At 50.1% G+C, this 19,093-nt stretch overlaps 1 protein-coding gene and 1 long non-coding RNA gene across 6 annotated transcripts in view; one reads left to right on the top strand and one right to left on the bottom strand.

Annotated features, from left to right (window-relative positions):
* NRG2 (neuregulin 2) overlaps positions 1-19,093 on the top strand; it is a 153,774-nt gene that overhangs the window by 25,713 nt on the left and 108,968 nt on the right. The gene's annotated exons all lie outside the window — the stretch shown is intronic.
* LOC137482926 (uncharacterized) lies at positions 5,982-7,906 on the bottom strand. The gene is made up of 2 exons (XR_011004270.1): positions 7,381-7,906; positions 5,982-6,497 (listed from the first exon to the last, which is right to left on the bottom strand). It is a non-coding gene; the product is annotated as an uncharacterized lncRNA (long non-coding RNA).

Here is a 19,093-nt window from a genome sequence, read left to right on the forward strand (position 1 = left end):
ATCTGCAAAATGAAAAATCTTCAACCACATTTTTCAGTTTTGCCACCAAATTTTGACAGAGCCAAGAGCCTGGAGCTGCTTCTGCTGCCCTGTGTGAGCTTCGTGACCTGGAGGGGACCTAGCCAAGTGTCTCCCTGGCAGTTCCCAAGCTGTTCATTCTCTCATATAAGTGCTCTTACAAAAATGACCTGGTCCTGCGCAGCTGGAGGAGTTCAGCTGTGATATTGATGTCTGCCCCCATCTCTTTCCCTTCTTTCAGACTGTGCTGCTCTGAGAGAAGAGGGCAGCTCTTGGAGGACACTAGTCCTGAGGAAGCCTGTGGGATAACCACAGCTCATTGGACAACCCCAATCCCAAATCCTCCTGTTTGTAAAATAGGCAGTCGGCTGGCAGCTGGGATGTGTGAGAGGGAGGAGGTGAGTTCCTGGGAGGAGGGCAAGCAGCTCAAGGAACTGGGAACCAGCTGGTGTTTCTTTGGGACCCCGTGGGGTTTTGCTGTAAATAGATGGATCCGCCCCAGGGAGCAGGGGCTCAGGAGACTATGACCCCATAAATCTGTGGGATTGTCATTCGTCTTCCTGGACTATACCTGAGCTGCTCATCTGGTGTCTCAGCTTTGCACTGGGTTCCTGTTTGGAGAGATGTACCCATCATGTTCATTTGCCCAGGCCCTGGACTGTATCAATACCCTCAATGACAGGAGTTTTTGGTTGCCCCTTCCTCCCAATTTCTCTAAACTCGGGGCCTATCACTTTGTGCATTTATTTCCTCTTCCCATTTCTTGACTTGTCTCATGTATGCCTGCCTAGCTGAGATCACCACCATGATGGGCCTTTGCTTTGATTTCAGGGTGGATAATAGAGCATCCAGCATCTGATTTAATTTTTGCAGGGATTTGAGTTCCCTGGGAAAACTCCCTGAAGAGATGCTCAGCTTAATCATGATTAAGGCCAACAAAAATCTGGTGGCTGATCCTCTGAGAAAAGAGGGGCTGTTCTTGATCAATAGGTGAACCTGGGGCATCTGCTGGAAACTGAGTGGTTTTGGGGGCCTTACTTGGTCTGCTTTCACCACCTGGGCTGTCCCACACTGGGAGACCTGCTGGAAGTGCCGGTGTTCATGAGGGTGCTTCGATCTGCAGAAGGCTCCATCTATTCCACAAGGTGTCATGGTTTTCTCTTTAATATCCTCGGGATTGTTTTCAGGCTGGGGATGTGTGTGGAAGGAAGAGCCTGAGGATGCAGATGGAATGGAAGAAAATCTAAGTGATTAAACGGCTGTAGATGAGTAGAGATATGGCTTAGGAGATTGATGGCCCCCCGCTGGGTGGAGAGATGGAAGGAAAGATTGGATTCAAGTGCAGCAGGATTGCAAATCTGCCCCCCTTCCCATGTTAAATTGCATTTGTCACTGGTTTTTAGCCTTCCCCTGGGTAAACTCCACATGGCTCTGTATCACACCTTTATGGCCACATCTGCTTTTTCCACCTCCCAGAATCTCTGGTCTGTTCTGGGGAGAAAAGCCTATAAAATAAACCTCGTGCAGCCACACAAGCTGTTTGCTGTGCCGGTGTTTTCTTTGGCTGATGTGAGTGCAATGCGTTCTGGTATGTGCATGACTGCCTTTGTCAGTGAATGTGCACAGAGGGGGGAAAGTTGCAGGTAAAAAATGCATTGAGCATCGGTGTGTACCCCTGCAGATGCAACACTTTTGACTTTCTTGCAAGAGTGGCTTCAGTGGTTTCTGGAGGCTGCAGCTCTCGGCAGAGCTGTGGCTCTCTGACCAGCTCTGTGCTCACCCTGAGCAGGGTGAACACCCAGTGACTCGACAGGACTGGACTTGATGTGATTAACGAGCTGTACCTGGAGTAAATTCCTCCGTCCTTGCCTTGGTGGTGCTTTACACAACCTCCAGGGATGAGCGAGCGTGGGAGGGGAGCTGGCAGGTGGTGCTGGGCTGCTGCAGGGATCTGCTGCTGGTGGGATGGGGCTGCTGGAGGCAGGCCGGAGCTGGGGACGCTGGCCGGGCTGGGAAGGTCTGCTCCCCGGCAGCGCCCGGGGCTGGGGGACGAGTGGCCCCCGAGCGCTTGTTGTCCCCCACTAGGTGGCACTGGGAGCCCTGCGATGGTGTCCCTGTCCCCCAGCACAGCCCGGCCTGCCCCTGCCCCACTCCAGGAGCAGAGCACAGAGGGAGCGCACGGCGCTCCATCCCATTCCCACCGGGAGCTGAGCACAATTTGGGAGCTGGGGTGACACAGTGCCAGTCATCCCAGGAACGAGTGATTCCCACGTGTCCTGTGCTTCGCATGCTGACCTGGCCACTCCAGGAGTCATTGCAGGGCGTGGTGTCTCCCGTGGAACTGATGTCCTCAAAAACCTGGTGAGAGTCAGAGCCTGGCATGTGCAAGAGCCAGGGCATCTCCGGTAGCTGGTGAGTGCCACTGCACTGCTCATCTCCTGCTGGGTGTCACTGCATCCCAGTGTCCTGCTGGGGTTTGGAGTGTCATGTGTCCTGTACTGGGAGCCACTGCATCCCAGTGTCCTGCTGGGAGCTGGGCTGTCACTGGCAGGTCTTGTCCTGCTGGGAGCTGGGCTGTCACTGGCAGGTCTTGTCCTGCTGGGAGCTGGGATGTCACTGGCAGGTCTTGTCCTGCTGGGAGCTGGGATGTCCTGATGGGACACCATGCACCCTCTGCTCTGCCTTGCTGGGGTCAGTGCCTTTTGCACATTCTGCTGGCATGTGGGATGTCACACACTGGTTCTGCCCTGCTCGGAGTTGTTGTGTTGCCTGTGTCCTGCTGGGAGCTGGGGTGTCACCGAGAGCCTCGGCACTGCTGGGAATCAGCTGATCCCTTGTGTTTTACTGGGAGCAGGTGCATGTTATGGGGATCAGCCCCGCTGGGGGCTGGGGTCCGTTCATCACATCATCCTGTTGGCAGTCAGGGCTGGGAGCTGGTCCATGCCCCATTAGCCCTGTCTGGCTGGGACAGTGTGTCCCAGGCTGGCCATGTCACATTGTCCCCTCCTGTCTCTGCCAGGCTGTCACACAGAGCCCATTCCCCCAGTCTGGCCTTCTCCCACCCAGCCCAGCAGACCTCCTGCTCCCGGGATAAGGATCAGGGACACCCGGCCACAGCTTGTTCTGCTGAAGGTCCTGTCTGCAGTGGGCACTGGAACGTCGTGCCACTGTGATTATGTTAATTAATTTATTTTAATATCTGTAGTGCCGAGAATGAAATGGCATTAAATGAGCACATCCCACATCCCCACCATCCTCTGCTGCAGTTCCCAGCAGCAGCAGCAGCAGGATTACAGATCTCTCCATGCCTGTCCCCGTACCAGTGTCTGCCTGTCTCTCTCCCACCCACCCAGCATGTCCTGCCACTGGATCCTGTCCTGACAGCACTGCTGGTTCGGCACTGTGGCTGCATCCCCGCAGTGGCTGGGGCTTCCCCAGCCCTAGGGGATCTCTGGGTCTCCCTCTGGGCCCAGCACTCCTGCAGTGTGAGTGGGAAGGGAGGGTGAGCGCGTTACTGTTTCTCACACAGGGAAGGTTGAGTGCTTCGAGTTGGTATTTGCAAGGACATGACCTCGGGCCGATGAGAGGGGCTGGCAGGATGTGCAGGCAGCTCAGTGAGGTGCATGTGTGTGCTCCAGACAGCTCTGGAAGGGGCTGCCAGGCACCGCTCTTCCACACATGGCTGAGTTCCTGGGCCAGGGGAGTCTGGAACCTTGGCAGGTTATTTGTTTGCAGTGGGGAAGACAGGTAAAGCAGGCATCTGGGTCCTCAGTACTGACAGCTGCTGGATGACTCCCCACAGTGGAATGGGGGGAGAATTGAAGGTAAAAGTGTGATAACTTGAGGGCTGAGATAAAGGCTATAGTAGTCAAAGCAAAAGCCATACACGCAAGCAAAGCAAAGCAAAGCAAGGAATTAATTCACTGCTTCCCATTGCTGGCAGGTGTTCAGCCATCCCCAGGAAAGCAGGGCTCCATCACACCTAATGGTGGCTTAGGAAAACAAGTGCTGTAACTGTGAACATCACCCTCTTCCTCCTTCTTCACCCTGCTTCATATGCTGAGCGTGATGCTCTGTGGTTTGGGATATCCCCCGTGTCAGTTGGGATCGCTGTCCTGGCTGTATCCTCTCCCAAACTCCATTGCACGCCCAGCCTGCTCACTGGAGGAGGAACACCTCGACACTGTGCCAGCACTGCTCAGCAGTTTCTCCAACAGCCCAGCACAGAACTGTTTCCAGCACAAAATCCAAAGCACAGCCCTATACCAGCTACTGTGAAGAAAATTAATGCCACCCCAGCCAAGACTGGGGAATATCAAGAAATAAATTACCTCCCTCCTCCTCAGTTATCTTCTTATGTTTCTTCTTCATTGGCGAACATGAAGTCCTGTGTAGAACTGTTATGCACCAGGGTCTATAAGATGTGAGGTGGTTGGAGTCTCTGTGTTCAGCTGGAGCCTGGGTAACCTGTGCCACCTGATGGTCTAGACTGAATAGAAAAGTGATGGTTATGCTAACTTCAATGTTCCTTTTGTTGTTTGCCCAGTTAATTTGCCTTTTTTTTCCCATGAAGCTATACTATCCATTTTTGCTTCTAGCTTATCCTGACTAGACCCAAGTGTAACAATCTTCTGCCATCCCTGGAATGAATGCAGGAGCTGGAATGCTGGTTTGAGCTCAGTTTTCTGTTGCATAGCTGTTTTCAATTCTTCAATGTGCTTTTATTTGCTAAGCGAGCACCAGTTGCAGAGTGCACATGTGATGACCCCGCTCAGGTGACTGCAGCTGCCCAGTGCTTTTACCTTGAGGTCACTCAGCTCAGACTAGATTTTCAGTGGTGACTGGTGAAGCTCTGCAGATCCTATTAGCAGCCTCTTGAGCTTGGAGAGACCTGTGTGTGCAGAGCAGCAGCCTCTGAGAGAGCAGCTCAGGTAGGTCCTGGTGTGCCTGAGGCATAAGAGGAAGACTAAGGTGACAGAGAGTGGGTCCTCTGTAAAAATGTTGCCTGTTGTACCTAAAACCAGCACTTGGAGGGATGTTGCAAGTCACGGCCAGGCAGCTTAAACGTGCTCAGGTTGTCACTAGAGGGAGCAGCATGTGATTTTTTTTTTTTTTTCTTTTCCTTAATCTTGCAAAAATGACAGGATGCAGAGACTCAGCTGGTGGAGCAGTTTGGCAGGAGGGACGTAGGAGAGATGCTGCAGTACCTTTGGCTTAATAAACACATGTGTTTCTGTAATGCAAGGGGATCTCCTGTGCCACTCAGCCAGCGGGGTCTGCGGGGAGAGGCAGGAGAGAAGCACTTCATAAAGCTCAGTTTGCTAAATCGACTTCTTGGCTCTCCTTTTGGCTCTTAGAAGTGCCAAGTTTTGAAGGTGGACAGGGCCCTGCCAAGTGCAAGCACTGTGTGCCCTGCAGGGGAGAGGGCTGGAGTGGCAGGGATGTGAGATTTAGTTGGCATTGCTGCTACTGTGAATTAACTGGGTTTGCTGTGCCTGTGAGGGGCCTGGTCTGACGCAAGCAGCTGCTGGAGACCTTCAGGAGCTCTCTGTTCCCAGATCCTGGTGCCATCGCATGGCTGAGCAGGGCTAAGCTGTGTCTCTGTGCCCATCAGAGGTACCTCCCAGGCCCAGGGTCTAAATACAAGATGAGGAGCAAGGGATTAAGAAACAAAGCAAGGAAACAAAGAGCCCATAATGGTATCCTGCCTTGCCTTGAATTGGACAATTCCCCTATGACTAGTTGGTGGGCAGCAGATTACTCAGTGGGTGGAAAGGGGTCTGGAGTCAGTCCTGTGGACTTCATTCCCTCATTTGTAAAATGATGTTGTGAACATCTGGCTCACACATGGAGCGTGACACTTGGCTCACAGAGGCATATAAATGTTTTCAGATCCTTGAATGGTTGTTGCTGAAATGCGAAGGATCATCGTTAATGAAGACTGCAATAACACTGACGGAGCGTTTGTGTTTGCTGCAATTTGTAACCATGTTCTAACACTTGTTAACGAATGCTATTGTGGGTTGCAATGTGACCAAGGAACACTTGAGGATAAACATGACCAAGTGGTTGTTCCTGGTTTGTGCTACTATTTATCACTGCAGGTGTTGAAACATGTCATGTCGTGCAGCAGGGCTTTAAGTGGGTGAGTATGGTGAGAGGGGAGACTCAGCTACCATGACTTCCTTTGTGGTTTTTCCATCTGCTCCACTCACACAGGCAAATCCCTCCATTGCCTGGTATAAGTAGAGTGGCAGGGAGCTGGATATCCACATGACATCAGGAAAATCCAGCTGGTGGACTGGAGGTTTGTTTTAGACAACAGCTTGGAGTAGTGACACTCTCAGATATGTGCTGGGATTGTTGGGGTTGTCCTGTGCAGGATCAGGAGCTGAACTTGCTGATCCTTGTGGGTCCCTCCCAGTGCAGGCTATTCCATGATTGTGTGAATGCAGCTACTCTCCATCAAGAGACCTCACCTAGGTGAGGACATGAAGAAGCCGCAAATGTGCAAAGTCAAAAGCCTAGAAATGAGATTAACCAAAGGCCTTCATGGATGAGCAGTTTGTAGCTGAACTAAACATACAAAGGAAGCAGAAAAGAGGTAGAGGCAGAGGCAGATGATCTAGGAGGAGTAAAGAGCTGCTATCTGATTTTGCAGGGATAAATTGACCTGGAGTTGAAGCTGGTGAGGAGTGTGAAGGATGACAGAAATTATTCTGCAAGTACCTAAACAGCAAAGGGCAGAGTAGCTCAATGTGGGCCTGCTGCTGAACAATGCCAGGGACCTGGTGACAACAGCTGTGGAAAAGCTGAGGTACTTGGTGCCTTCTTTGCTGTTGTTAAGATCAGGCTTCAGCAGTCACAAACCCCTGAGTCCAAGGGAAATGTCTAGAGCAAGGAGGACTAACCTTCAGGCTCAGACCACTTAAGCAAACTGGGATCCTAAGTGTTTAGGTTGAGCAAAAGCTGAGAAGCTGGGACTGTTCAGCTTGGAGGAGAGAGGGCTCAGGTGCACCTTATCCGTGTTATAGTTGCCTGATGGGAGGCAGTGAAGAGGAAGGAGCTGGACTCTTATCAGCAGTGTGCAGTGACAGACCACAGGCACTGGGCCCACAGGAGGTTCCACCTGAACAGAATGAAAGCCTTTTCTGTTCTGAGAATGACCAAACTCTGGAACAACTTCCCTGGAGACGATATGGAGTCTCCATCTGTGGAGTTATTTAAAACCCATGGGGACTCCTGCCCCTTCTCCCGTGTGTCCATCAGTGGACATGGATCCTGTGCAGGCTGTGACCCACAATTCCTTCTAGACCCTTCTTTGTCCCTTCTTTGCCCATGGGGATGACTGCCCTGACTCACTTGTTCCTTATTTCTTTTCCTGACTGCATCTCCCAGGTCCTGGAGACTGGTCTGAATCCAGCACCTGTCCTGTGATATTCTGGCAGCTTCTTCTCTGCTGGCATCACTCGTGTGGTGAATCAATCCTTGTCTGTTGTCTGGCTGTGAGGAGAAAGGCTAGTTAGGATTGACCCAAACTTCCTTCTGTGATCTCTCACTTGATTCATCTTCCACCAGACAGCAAGCCATTTATGTCTGCCCTTTGCCCATGTCTTTTCTAGATGTCTTCCCATCATATGGACATTGAAGCTTCCTTCAAAACCCTATGAGACTGTCACCAAACAGATGTCACAAATCTTACTAACATCAAGAAGTGATAACCATTGTTTTTTCTTCGTCTACAAAGTTCTTTTCCCTGGCTATCCAGAGAGCTGGGTTTTCTGATGGAGTTGTGTTTGTTCCTGCACACTTCCTTGCTTGCATCTCATGTTTATGGTAATGAAAGCTAATCTAATGGGTCTGTATAGGCCCAGATTTTAATTTCTTCCTATTTTCCACTTCATGTGCCCTCTTTGTGACCTTCTAAGCCTACTTGGTTGTCTCTGGAGCCCAAACCCCAGAAACCTGCATCAGTGCTGAGATAGGCTTGTCAGGCTTCTCATTGGAAACCCTTCCCACAGAAGAGCACTCCTTACTCTGCTCTTGCTGTGTCTGAGGGTTAAATCTTGTCTTCTTGCAGACACTAATAAATAGTTATGCTGCACCTGCTGCTGCTGCTGTCTCACAGTGATCTTTGTGACCTTCTTCATGTATCCAAGACAGCTGATCTGAGCTTTCCAGCTCTGAGAGGTGGAAATGTCATGTCTCTCTCTCAACTGATGGACTAAGAACAGTTTTCCACCCTCCCTGTTCCTCCAGAACAGGGCTCAGTGTCTTGCCATTTAAGTTTTGTCCTTTTGTGCTGCTGAGATTGCTTTTAGCTGTTGGTGGTTGTAATCCAGCCTGGAGGTGATTCCTCTTTCTGCACTCCACAAGGATCTCATGGTTCAGCCTATTGGGCCCTTCCTTTCCCTTCTGCTTTGCCCTGGCAGCCAGAGAGATTGTTCAAGGACTGTTCTCCACCAAACCAGCAGATCTGTTGCTGCTCTTTGTTCCTGTAGTTCAGCCTTCCAAGACATTCATAACAAAGCTCAGGTTGTCTGCCTTTCTGAAATCAGCATTTTAACTTTTCTGGTGCCCCTCTGAAGGCTCCTTAACCCTTTTGTCTCAGTCACCCCCACCCATGTTGCCTTTCATGTTTGTTTTCTCCCCAGCCCTCCACACTGAGTCACTGCTGAGCGTGGGTCTGCAGTGTTCTTGTCCCAGCAGATCCTCCTCAGTGTGTGCAAATTGTCCTTTTGTCCCCACAGCTGCTTCTCTGCACTGCTGGGACTTTCTGTAGGTCTGAGTTTTCTGTTCTCCCTGCAGCCCATGCCTGTGTCCTCACAGCACACAAACAGCATCACTCATTCTTCCAGAACAGGCTGATACTTTTCTGGGTTCAGTTTCAGTTCTCCCAGACAATCTGTTGCCCCTAGTAAATCATAATTCTGATCACTTACAAAGTTCTCCTGTTTATTTTTAGCTGGCATCTCCAGGGCATTTGGCAAAGTGATGCAAGATTCCTTCTGCTCCTTCTGTGGCATGTGGGACTCTTCCATCAGCCTTTTCCTGTTGTCTGGACCTGTTGTACTACTGCTACAGCCACCCATGCAAAACTCTTCAACTTTTTTTTTTTTTTTTTTTTTAATTTTTTTTAATCCTATTATCCTTTGTATGAGGAATACTTGAAAGTTCTCCCCTTCCTGGTTTACCCTGTGGAATGTAGTGGCTGCTGTAGAGCTGGCACACATCACTTCCCCAAACCACGGTCCTTTCACTGTGCTGACCAGTTGACCTGCAGGATATTTGGGCTCCTTGTATGCATCTTCTCAGTGCTCCAGAAGATGCTGACATCAGGCTTGTGGCACTGAAAAGTGTGCAAGGTCCCTCTAACTGAGCTGGGGCACTGCAGGACATTTGACATGAAGATGTCTGGATATGTGGCACAGTCATGGACCCTGGCTGGCATGGGAGGGCCGTGGTGATACCCTTTATCCAAGAAATCCATACAAAGACAACTGGAGTTGTTTTTTTTTTTTTTTTTTGTTTTGTTTTTTTTTTTTTTTTTTTTTTCCTTGCATTGGTGCTCCTGTTTTTATTCCAATGTAGTGGCTATCAGGCTGGAATGAAGGGATGCTCAGCTCTGTGGGATTAGCAAAGACATGAGCTGCTGTGCTGGTGTTAGTGTATCAGAAAGGCTGCTCTGTTGTATGTGGAGGGAGTAGAGATAATAAAGATCCTTCTCTTTTTCCTGTCTCTACTTTTTCTTTGAAAACCTGCTGGGCCAGGCCAGGATACTCTGTGAGAGGATACCCAGACCAGTATCCTAGAGAGTGGTGATTACAGGGCATCTCATGATTTGCATCTTGGATACAGTGGAGACTGGAATATTGGGGGGACCCTTGTGCTACAAGGATGCTTCTATGTGCAGTTCTTGTGCACCAGCATCTGGATTCAGAAGTCCAGTTTCTGTCCCCACAGCCAAAGACTCACAGGAGGTGGAGCTGTCTGTCCCAGGGATGTCCATCTTGTGCCACTGCCTTGCTTTTTCAGAAGGATTTCCTTCCTTTGAAGTCATTCATCCCTTGAAGCAGAACTTGTCTACTTGCTTTGAGTTTCCTCTTATTTCATGAGCACTTAATGCATTCTCCTTCCAGGATGTCAAGCAAATTTAAAGTATGTCCATTTAGCTTGCTAGGATGACTCGATCCAATAGATTTTCTCTCATTCCATTAGACCATTTCGCTCCCTGCCCTTTTCCTTTTCCTTGATTGAAAGCTTCTGAACCCTTCTTGCAGTTTTCAGTCCATCACTTTCTGTGTCTGTGTGCAACATCCTGTTCTCTGTGAAGGTGCAAAGCACTAGGAATGCCATCCCTCAGATCCACAGACTCCAGGCTGGTGAATCTGACCCTGATCTGACTCCACATAAAGAGAATTCCTGCCATTTTATTCGTTGCTCTCCCTGTAAGGGACCCAGTAACTTTCAATGCTGCTTTGGCTGCATACATCCCTAAGTTCCTGGGCATGACATCATCTAATAATGATAATAAATGTGTAAAAGAGGACTGGTATTTTAGTGGAGGTGTAAGTGATGAACTTTTGTTTGGCTCTTAAGGTGGCTGGAGATGTGGCTTGTGTTCCACCACAAGCCATGGAAGTCTAGACAAACCACTGCCCAGGGCCAGGGGGGAGGATGAAGCTGCAGAGGAGATTCTGTAATGAAAAGAGACCACTGGGCTGTAACTCCCAGGCTGGGATAGTGACAGAACAGGCCCTTCCCAGCACCTCCACAGCTCCTCACTGCACACTGCAGGGCTGATGCTCCTTGCAGTGTGAGCTGGAGGGGTTAACACGATACCCTGAGCTACTCCAAAGCAGTGTGAGTGATAATGCAGTTCTCCTGTCATCCTTAACCATAGACCTGAGATCAGGGCACCTTCCCTGCAGTCAGACCCAGGGATTGCTGGTACCAGCCACAGGTTATAAACTAATTCTGGCAGTTGGCCATAAAACTGCTTGTTCCCATGAGACACGGAGGCGTCTGGTGTCAGCCTGACACAAACCATTTGACCAGGGAAAGGCCTCTCTCCTGGTGGGATTGCAGAAGGGCTGGTGCTCTTAGTGAAGCCAGAAGTGTAGAGAGAGGGGCTCATAACCCTGTGCTAATAAATATTAAATGCCTGTTATCAGGCCTGGCATTTGCTTAGTGGCTCCAGCATTTTTGCCTGTTTTGGAGGTTATCCACTGAAGGCAACAGGTTTATCAGCAAGTTCAAGCATGTTTGGACTGCAAGGTCTCTCCTGGTGTCTGGCACGTGAAATTATCCTAATCTGCCTTTAATATCCCAGCCTGTAGTCCGGGTGCCATGACACACAGTCTGTGCCCTGCACTTCTGGTTTGGGTTACTGCTGCTCACAAAGGGCTTTAATCCTCTCTCTCCATCTCTGTAAACATTGCAGTGTGCTTAGTCCCCCCATCAATGCAGGGTACTCCAGCCTGGGGCTCACATGGCAGCAGAGAGTGAGGGGCTGCTCTGGGGAGCAGTGGGGGCTGTGCTTTCAGGGTGAATGACAGCCCACAAATGAACGTGGTGATGTGTCATCCCTGTGCTGCCCATGCTGCCTCAGTGCTGGTGGCAGGGACCTGTGGAGTTGTGTCCTTCCAGCCTGAAGGCTCTTTCCCCAGGAGGGTGGGATGGGGGTCAGCAAGGACCCCAGGGATGTGGGGATCTCCATCACTGGGGTGCAGGAGAGGCAACAAGTCTGCTGCAACCTGAGGAATCTGAAATTCAATGAGCAGTTGTTGTAGAATCCTCTCTGGAACGCCTCTCCTGGGCCCTGATTCACCATGTGCTTGTGGATAACAACAGGAGTTTTGCCAGAATAGAAAATAAAGGATCAACCTCTTTCTGACCTCTTGGCTCTGAGATGTTGAGCAGCACCCTGCTCAGGCAGTTCATTTACCTGTTTGCTCCCAGGGAATGCAGCTTCACTTCTCATCTTCAAACCAGGGACTGAGACCAGTGTGGTGGTTGCTGTTGGTCACCCTCATTTCAGCAGCTTTAAAAAAGGAAACCAGGGGGGAAAGATCATATTTTTGATAAGGTTTTGTTATTTAGGTTTGGGTTTTTTTCCCCGGCTTACTGGCACAAGAAGGCAAAACAAACCAGTCTGGAGAGTGGTAAGGTGACTTATTAAAACCCAAACAAAGTGACAGAACCCCACCAAGGCTAACAGGTCGCTAGTGCAGCTTCCTGTCTGAACGTGACTGTGCTTGTCTGTGGCAGGGCACTTGGAAAGGATTTTCATTGTTTTCCCTTCTATCTGCTGTCAAGGAAGATGGTATTCTTGTTTTGCTCCATCTCAGGGTGTGAAGCTCTAGGAATGCTTGGGAGAGCTCTGCCCTCATTGCCAAGGCAGCAGTGGTGGCTCCCATCTCAGCCCAGAGCTGCTGAATGTGCTCTGTTGAGAGGATCAGTGGCTCCTAGGACTCCCTACCAGGAGAAAATGCTCTCAAATAGGGCCAGTAGCCCATTGGAACAGACAGAGTCAGTTCAGAAATGACTCTGTGCTCTGCCAGAAGAGTTCAGTTGGGATAATTGCACCAGATCGTTAGAGAACAATAGGAGTGGAAAGTACAGATTAAACCACCACTATTTCTACTGTGTGCGCTATGCACAGAGGGAGATAACAGTGTCAGAGGGACTCTGGTAGAAAATGCTTTTCAGACTGGCTGTGGGCAGCAGAATATTTGGACAGAACTGCTCAGAGAGCCAGACTGCTTTGAGCCCAACAAGGGTCTGTTTGGAGCTGGCCAGGTGGGCAGGGCTTTGTCCTTTTCTCCCAAGGCTGACACTTCACTGATGCTGCTTATTCCAGGAGGCAAACAACTCAACCTTGATCTGGTTTCTTGTTTGTTTGCTAGACATCCCCTTCCCAGCTGGTAGAACAGAGTGAGATGTCTCCAGCTGGTTGTCAAGGTGCTCTCAGTATTTGCTTTAGTCCCTTCCCACGAGCTCCTCCTCCCCACCACGGTCGGGGATCTATACTGTGGATGTGAGGATGTGAGGGTGTGAGGGTCTGAGGAAGGGTTTTGGGTCCTGTGTCTCTCATTAGGGAAGAACTGTAACTGTGTGGAACAAAGGAGGATCTGGTTGTCTCATCAGAAGATGACAGGACCTGCATTTAGCACTTTTTATAGTCCTCCTGCAAGGAAGCCTGGATTTATCTCAAGCTAAAGCATAGCTCAGCCATTAAATTACATACCAGAATCAGAGTCCAAGGCCTGAAGAACATGTTTATATGTGCTCTGGTTGGAGGGACATGGCACTAGTGCTCAGGCATGGAGGGTGACACCTGTGTTTCACCCCTACCAGCTCACCCTTATGCAAGACACATGCACCCGCAATGATGAAAAATACTTTGATTACCCTTATTCCCCATTTCCAGGCCTGTCTTCTGCTCCTGGCTTCTCCCCATATCCCAGATGCAGCAGCTTAGAGGAGAACACATATCTGCTTGCCCGCTGTGCTGCCTCCAGGAGAGCTTTGTCTGTTTGTTGGGCCTCCTGCAACATTCACATGCCCAGCCACCATCTTCTTGCAATGCCTCTTTAGCCTTGTCTGCTGCCCAGGACTTCCTGAGCCCGTGGTGGCATCTCCTGGGGCTGTTGCTGGTAGATCACAGTGCTCAGGTTTCCTCTTCCCATCAGATATCCTGGGCATTCTGCAGACACCTGTGCAGAGGATGAGTCTCAGTTCATTCTCAGAGATATAAAGAAAACCCTGTGCATGTCCTGCCGAGCTGGGAGATGTTTTAGGGCTCTGTCTGTTGCCTCAGATGCTGAACTGTGTCTGCTCACCAGGCACCACATGAAGTACAGTGCAAGGGAGACAGTGATAAGTTTTACTGCAGGCTTTGTCCCTTCAGGCCACTCCAAAGGGTTCAAGCAGTTCCAGAAGCTCCCAGGGCATTACAGTGGGGGGAATCTGTACTCCTGAGGGCTGGATAAATGATTTCTGCTCTAGCTCAACTCAGTGCTCTTTTGCTCAGACCAAAAGAAGAAGTTGTGTCCCATACAAACAGGCCTTGACCAATCTTTTATTTCAAGGCAAAGCAGGAGTCAGCTGGGAAGAGGGAATATCTGGTGATCTGGAATTCAGTATGGCATGGACCACTGAGGCCTGGCTAGCCAGGAAGAAGCAGCACAGGGAAAACTAGCCCCAGCTTTCCAAAGCCAAATTCAATGGAGTGACAGTGTGACAGCAGACAGGACGCAAACTCTTCCCCGTTGACTCCTTGGTCCATGTGATCCTGAGATTTCTAGTTACATTCAGTTGGCCTATGAGCACAAAAATTATGTCATGGTAAAGGAATTGCTAGACCAGAACTGCCGCCTCATGTGAAGTTATTTAAGCGTATCTTATGATATATTTTTATGTGCTGGTAATTATCATCTATACCCAGATTGCCCTACTTATGCTTTCCTCTTGTGTCGTTACTTGTTCATGCAGGAGTGTTTTCCCCGGGGGTGTCATCAAATACATTATAAAAGTAGAAGACACTGAATTGTGTTACAGAGAACATTTTACATTTTTTTTTATAACTCGCTTGTATGCAATTAGTGTAAAGTACTTTATAATCAGAGGTTTCCTGGTGGAAGATATCAAGTGGATTTGAAAAGTCCCACTGTCCCAGGCAGAAGTTCCACCAGGGGAGATCACACCAAGCAGCCCCATTCTGCACAAACCTGGCATGACAGAAGTGCCTGGCTCTGGAAAGCGCTCCCTGAACTGGGTAGAAGATGCAGGTGTCAGAAGAGATGCTCCCATTGAGAAAGGAAGCAGAAAGAAGCAGAAAACACCATGGGGGAGGAGATGGTCTGCTCTGGGGACTGCAGGTCCCTTAGGATTGAGGAGAGGCTGCTCCCTGTCTGGCAGCCCTGTGAAGGCTCTCGGCAGGCAGATGTGGTTTGTACAGAAATGCTGTTATTCTGTAGGTGTCAGGATGCAGGTCTGGAAACCCATTCCCCAGCCACCAGAGGCTGGAGAGGGTAATGGAGCATGTGGCCAGTCCTGAGGCAAACAACACAGCTGGGAGCTGTCCTGAGGAGTGACAGAGTGGACAATCTCATTTTGTTGCACTTCTGGGCTGACAGGGTTGTCAACACATTAATATCTCTGTCATCCACCTGTGAGTCCAATCCAACATCTCCGTGGCATTCTCTCTGTTCCTGGCCTCAGCATCCTTCTTCCCATGTCTGCAGGTCTGTCTCATGGGAGAGAGACTTTTCACAAGGGCTTGAAGTGACAGGGCAAGGGGGAATGGCTTGACAATGACAGAGGGCTGGTTTGGATCGGAGACTGGGGAGAAACTCTTCCCTGTGAGGGTGGGGAGGCCCTGGCACAGGGTGCCCAGAGAAGCTGTGGCTGCCCCATCCCTGTGTGCCCACATCCCTTGGAAGTGTCCAAGGCCAGGTTGGATGGGGCTTGGAGCAACCTGGGATAGTGGAAGGTGTCCCTGCCCATGGCAGGGATTGGGACTGGATGAGTTTTAAGGTCTCTTCCAAACCAAACCATTCTGGGATTCTGTGACATCCCAGATGGCTGCACAGGGCTGCAATGAGTACACCAGCAGGTGAGAGGCTGAGAAATTGTTCTGTAGGGTTGGGCACAAGTCCCCCTTTCAGTGGCTCTATTTGATGTGTTGTGTGGGAAGAAAGTCACCTAAAAAATTGGCCTAGAAGAAACTGTTAATGAGCACTGGGGCTAGTGCAGCCTGGCTTGCTCCAGGAAGGTCTCATGTGGGATGAGCACTGCAATTGGTCCTCAAGAAGATTTCTCCATTAGGCAGAGAGTTGTTATTGGCTTTAATGGGCAGTGGTGTCATGGTGAACAGCTGCAGCACCTTCTCTCTCTCTGCTCTCCCTCGGTCCTCTCCAGAGTGCTCTCTACAAGCTCCTTCTGCATTGGTGAATTCCATGGACTGGGTACAGGTTTTTGGTGGAACTGGGGTCAGGAACCCAGAGATGAGAATGGATGAGGGTGTGTCACCTCTGGGGACAGCTCATCGCTGACAGCAGACCCTGCTGGCTTGGCACATGCAGCCTCTGCCTTCACATCCTGCAGGCAGTGTCCAGGCCACTGGACGAGTTGGAAAATCTCTGATTGTTTTTTCTTAGTCCAGTTCAGGTGTTAAACCATGAGCCTATGCAAACCCCCAGAAATGGGAGGAGTATGTTCACCACTGGCTCTCCTGTAATGTTTTTTTACTTATAAAAGGTGTCTGATCCACTCTAGGAGTTCTCACCTGTGGGAGGTACAGAGGGAAGAGAACAGCACTCCTTGGCTTCCTACCCCAGCTTAGGAGGAAAAAGCTGGCAGGAAGGCCCTTGCCCAGCTTTCTGACTGTATGGGATCACACAAGTTGTCCTAACCCATATGGATTAGTGACATGCCAGATCCCCACCCCACAGCACAGGGACTGTGGAGAGCTGCAGTGGGTGGTGGGAGCACAGGCTGCTCCTCTGAATGGGACTGGCTTGTTAACACCCCTGTGGGTGACCTCTGAGGGCCCTTAGAAGGGGAAGGCACGAGTGGGAAAGACAGGAGAGGTGCCAGAAGATATTCTGGAGTAAATTGGCTGGCACAGAGGGAAGATCATGATGTGTGGAAAGGGATGTGACTGCACTTTTCTCGGGTTTCTGGACAGTAAATGGAGTGAACTGAAGGGGGCAAGCTTAGAGCTTGACTGCACAGTGTGAAGAGAAATCAAAGTCCTGGGTAGAGAAGGGGCCTGGGCAAGAGCTTTCTAGGAGGAGGGAGAGAAACTTTCCACAGTGAGTTGTGTAGTGGATGAGAGCCAAGGTTTTGAGGAGATGTTTAACTTGTTTCCCATTTGATAATTCAAAATATTTATTTCCAAATTTAACATTTAAATTGTTCACATTTAAGTATCCAAGGCTTGGATAATCTCTTTCCTTAGTTTTTGCAAGCATCAAGGCCTGTCTTGTTTTCATCAAATCTCCCTTTCAGGCCACCACCTGGAAACTCGGCTTCCAAAATCCCTTGCTGGAGATTCCCAGTTGAGTCTAGAACACCTCCAAAGAGTCTAAATGTGTAACCGTGGCTCTCCTCAGAGCAGACCCACATGCTGGGGCTCTGGGACCTCAGCTAAGGTGCTGAGGGTGGGTTTTGGGCCCACGTTAAGGATGCTGTTGTACCAAGCAGAGCTGAGATCTGATGCAGAACTGACTCATTCCCTGTCTGGGGCATCATGTGAACCTCAAGGTTACAGTGCCAGGAGATGTCATCCTGCCATGCTTGCTGCAGGAACAGGACCTCGTCCCTACACCTGCTGACCTGAAGGAAAAGGATTTGCTGGTGCCTCCAGTTAGCACTGACAAGGCTTTTTAATGCACCTGTTAAAGAGGGTCTCTAATACTTTATTAATTCCTTTAGCTCATAAATCTCTCCCAAAAGAACCCATAAAAATGGAAAATCTGCAAACAAGTATTTAGTGCTGAGGAGAGAGCTGTAAAACAGGGAAAAGTCTAAGCTAAAGGGCATGTTCTCTCCTTACCGTAACTGAATTTTGTGCCACCAACCTCTAAAACTCTAGTACAAGACTCCCAGACTTCTGCAGGAGCATCTTAATGGATAAGTACAGAGGAATGCATTGAGGTATTTTTATTGGAAGGTTGGGAAAATCCAGTCCTGAGGCATTTGAGGGCTATGAAGGGATCTTGCTTCTATGGTCTGCATGCAGGTAACTGGGATGGAAGTAGTGGGACAAAATCCAGTGGGAACCTGGCAGAGGAAAGAGAGGTCTCAGCATGTCAATGACCAGTGGATGCATCATGGTGCTAATGGTTGTGTCTAATGTCTCTGCACACCTGGACCATGTTCAGCAGCGTATTTGGAGAGCAGAAAATGTATCCTGGCAACTTGCTTTATTTAGCTACAGTGTGCAAACGTGAGGCTGTTCCTGCCTTTCACTCCTCGTATGTCAGTGTGACTTTGAAGTGACAGATCTCTCTAAGATATGGAAGTGTCAGCATGCCACGAGCAGCAGCCCAGAGCTCAGATGAAGCTGTGGGTGGTGATTTTTCTCAGCATGGATTTCTCTTACTGCAGAGAAACATTTCTTACCCTGTTCGACACATTTTGAAACAAGAGGCTTTTAAACAAGAGGCTGAGCATGATGTTATGGGAAATCCCCTCACAGACCTCTCCTATGCAGGTAATGTTCTCTTCTCCTTTGTTTATAAATCTCCTGTGCCAGAGGTTTTTTCTGTCTTCCAGTCTCCTAACAGTGCTGCTCGCAGTTATGAACACTCAGCTTTGCCACTCCAAGGTTACAAATTCCGTGCTTGGGGGTCCTTCCTGATGGAGACAAAGACGTTTTTAGCTTTGCTGCTTTGGCCAGAGGCGGCGAAGAGCCAGACCTCCCCGAGGTGCAGCTTTTGGGTGGCTTCTTCCCCCAGGGCAGGAGCTGATGTTCACCCATCCCTTAGGCTCTGCTCGTGTGCGTGGGAGCCCCAGGCACGCTCTGCTCGCAAGGCAGGCTGGACGGGACACGCGCTTCCAGGCACAAGCTCCGGCTTGCTTCGAGGCACGGGAATGTTGCTCTGCGTGGAAATGGCCCTTCTTTGATTTCCTAGCCCTCCCCTGCCGCTGTCACACTGGTTGCCAGCTTCTCCTGGCTGGGCTGCTTGGAGGAGCCGCTGGAGAAGGCAGCCCGGGCAGCCTGGCACCGCGGCAGCGGGGCTGGCACTCGCTGTGCCAAGTGCTTTTGTCTCCATGGCTTGGGGAGGTGCTGTGATTTGTGCTCTCGGTCACTGACAGGTCTCAGCTGACAGCTCCCTCCTCCTTTTGTAAAAATTACTTGCAGAGCAGCTAGTTGAGACATGACAAAGTTTTGAAAGAGGGAATTTCGTTTCCCATACTGTTTCATGGGAAAGGTCACTGTTCCACCCCCAGTGCCACTCTGGGGAGCTAAACACACACAGCTGTGCTTGCTGCACAGGGAGGGAGCCTGGCACAGGGCAGGGGATGGCGGCCTGGGGACATGGGATGGGGGGGTCAGGACAGG

The sequence above is a fragment of the Anomalospiza imberbis genome, chromosome 15, assembly GCF_031753505.1.
Source record: "Anomalospiza imberbis isolate Cuckoo-Finch-1a 21T00152 chromosome 15, ASM3175350v1, whole genome shotgun sequence".
NCBI classification, from domain to species: Eukaryota; Metazoa; Chordata; class Aves; order Passeriformes; family Viduidae; genus Anomalospiza; species Anomalospiza imberbis.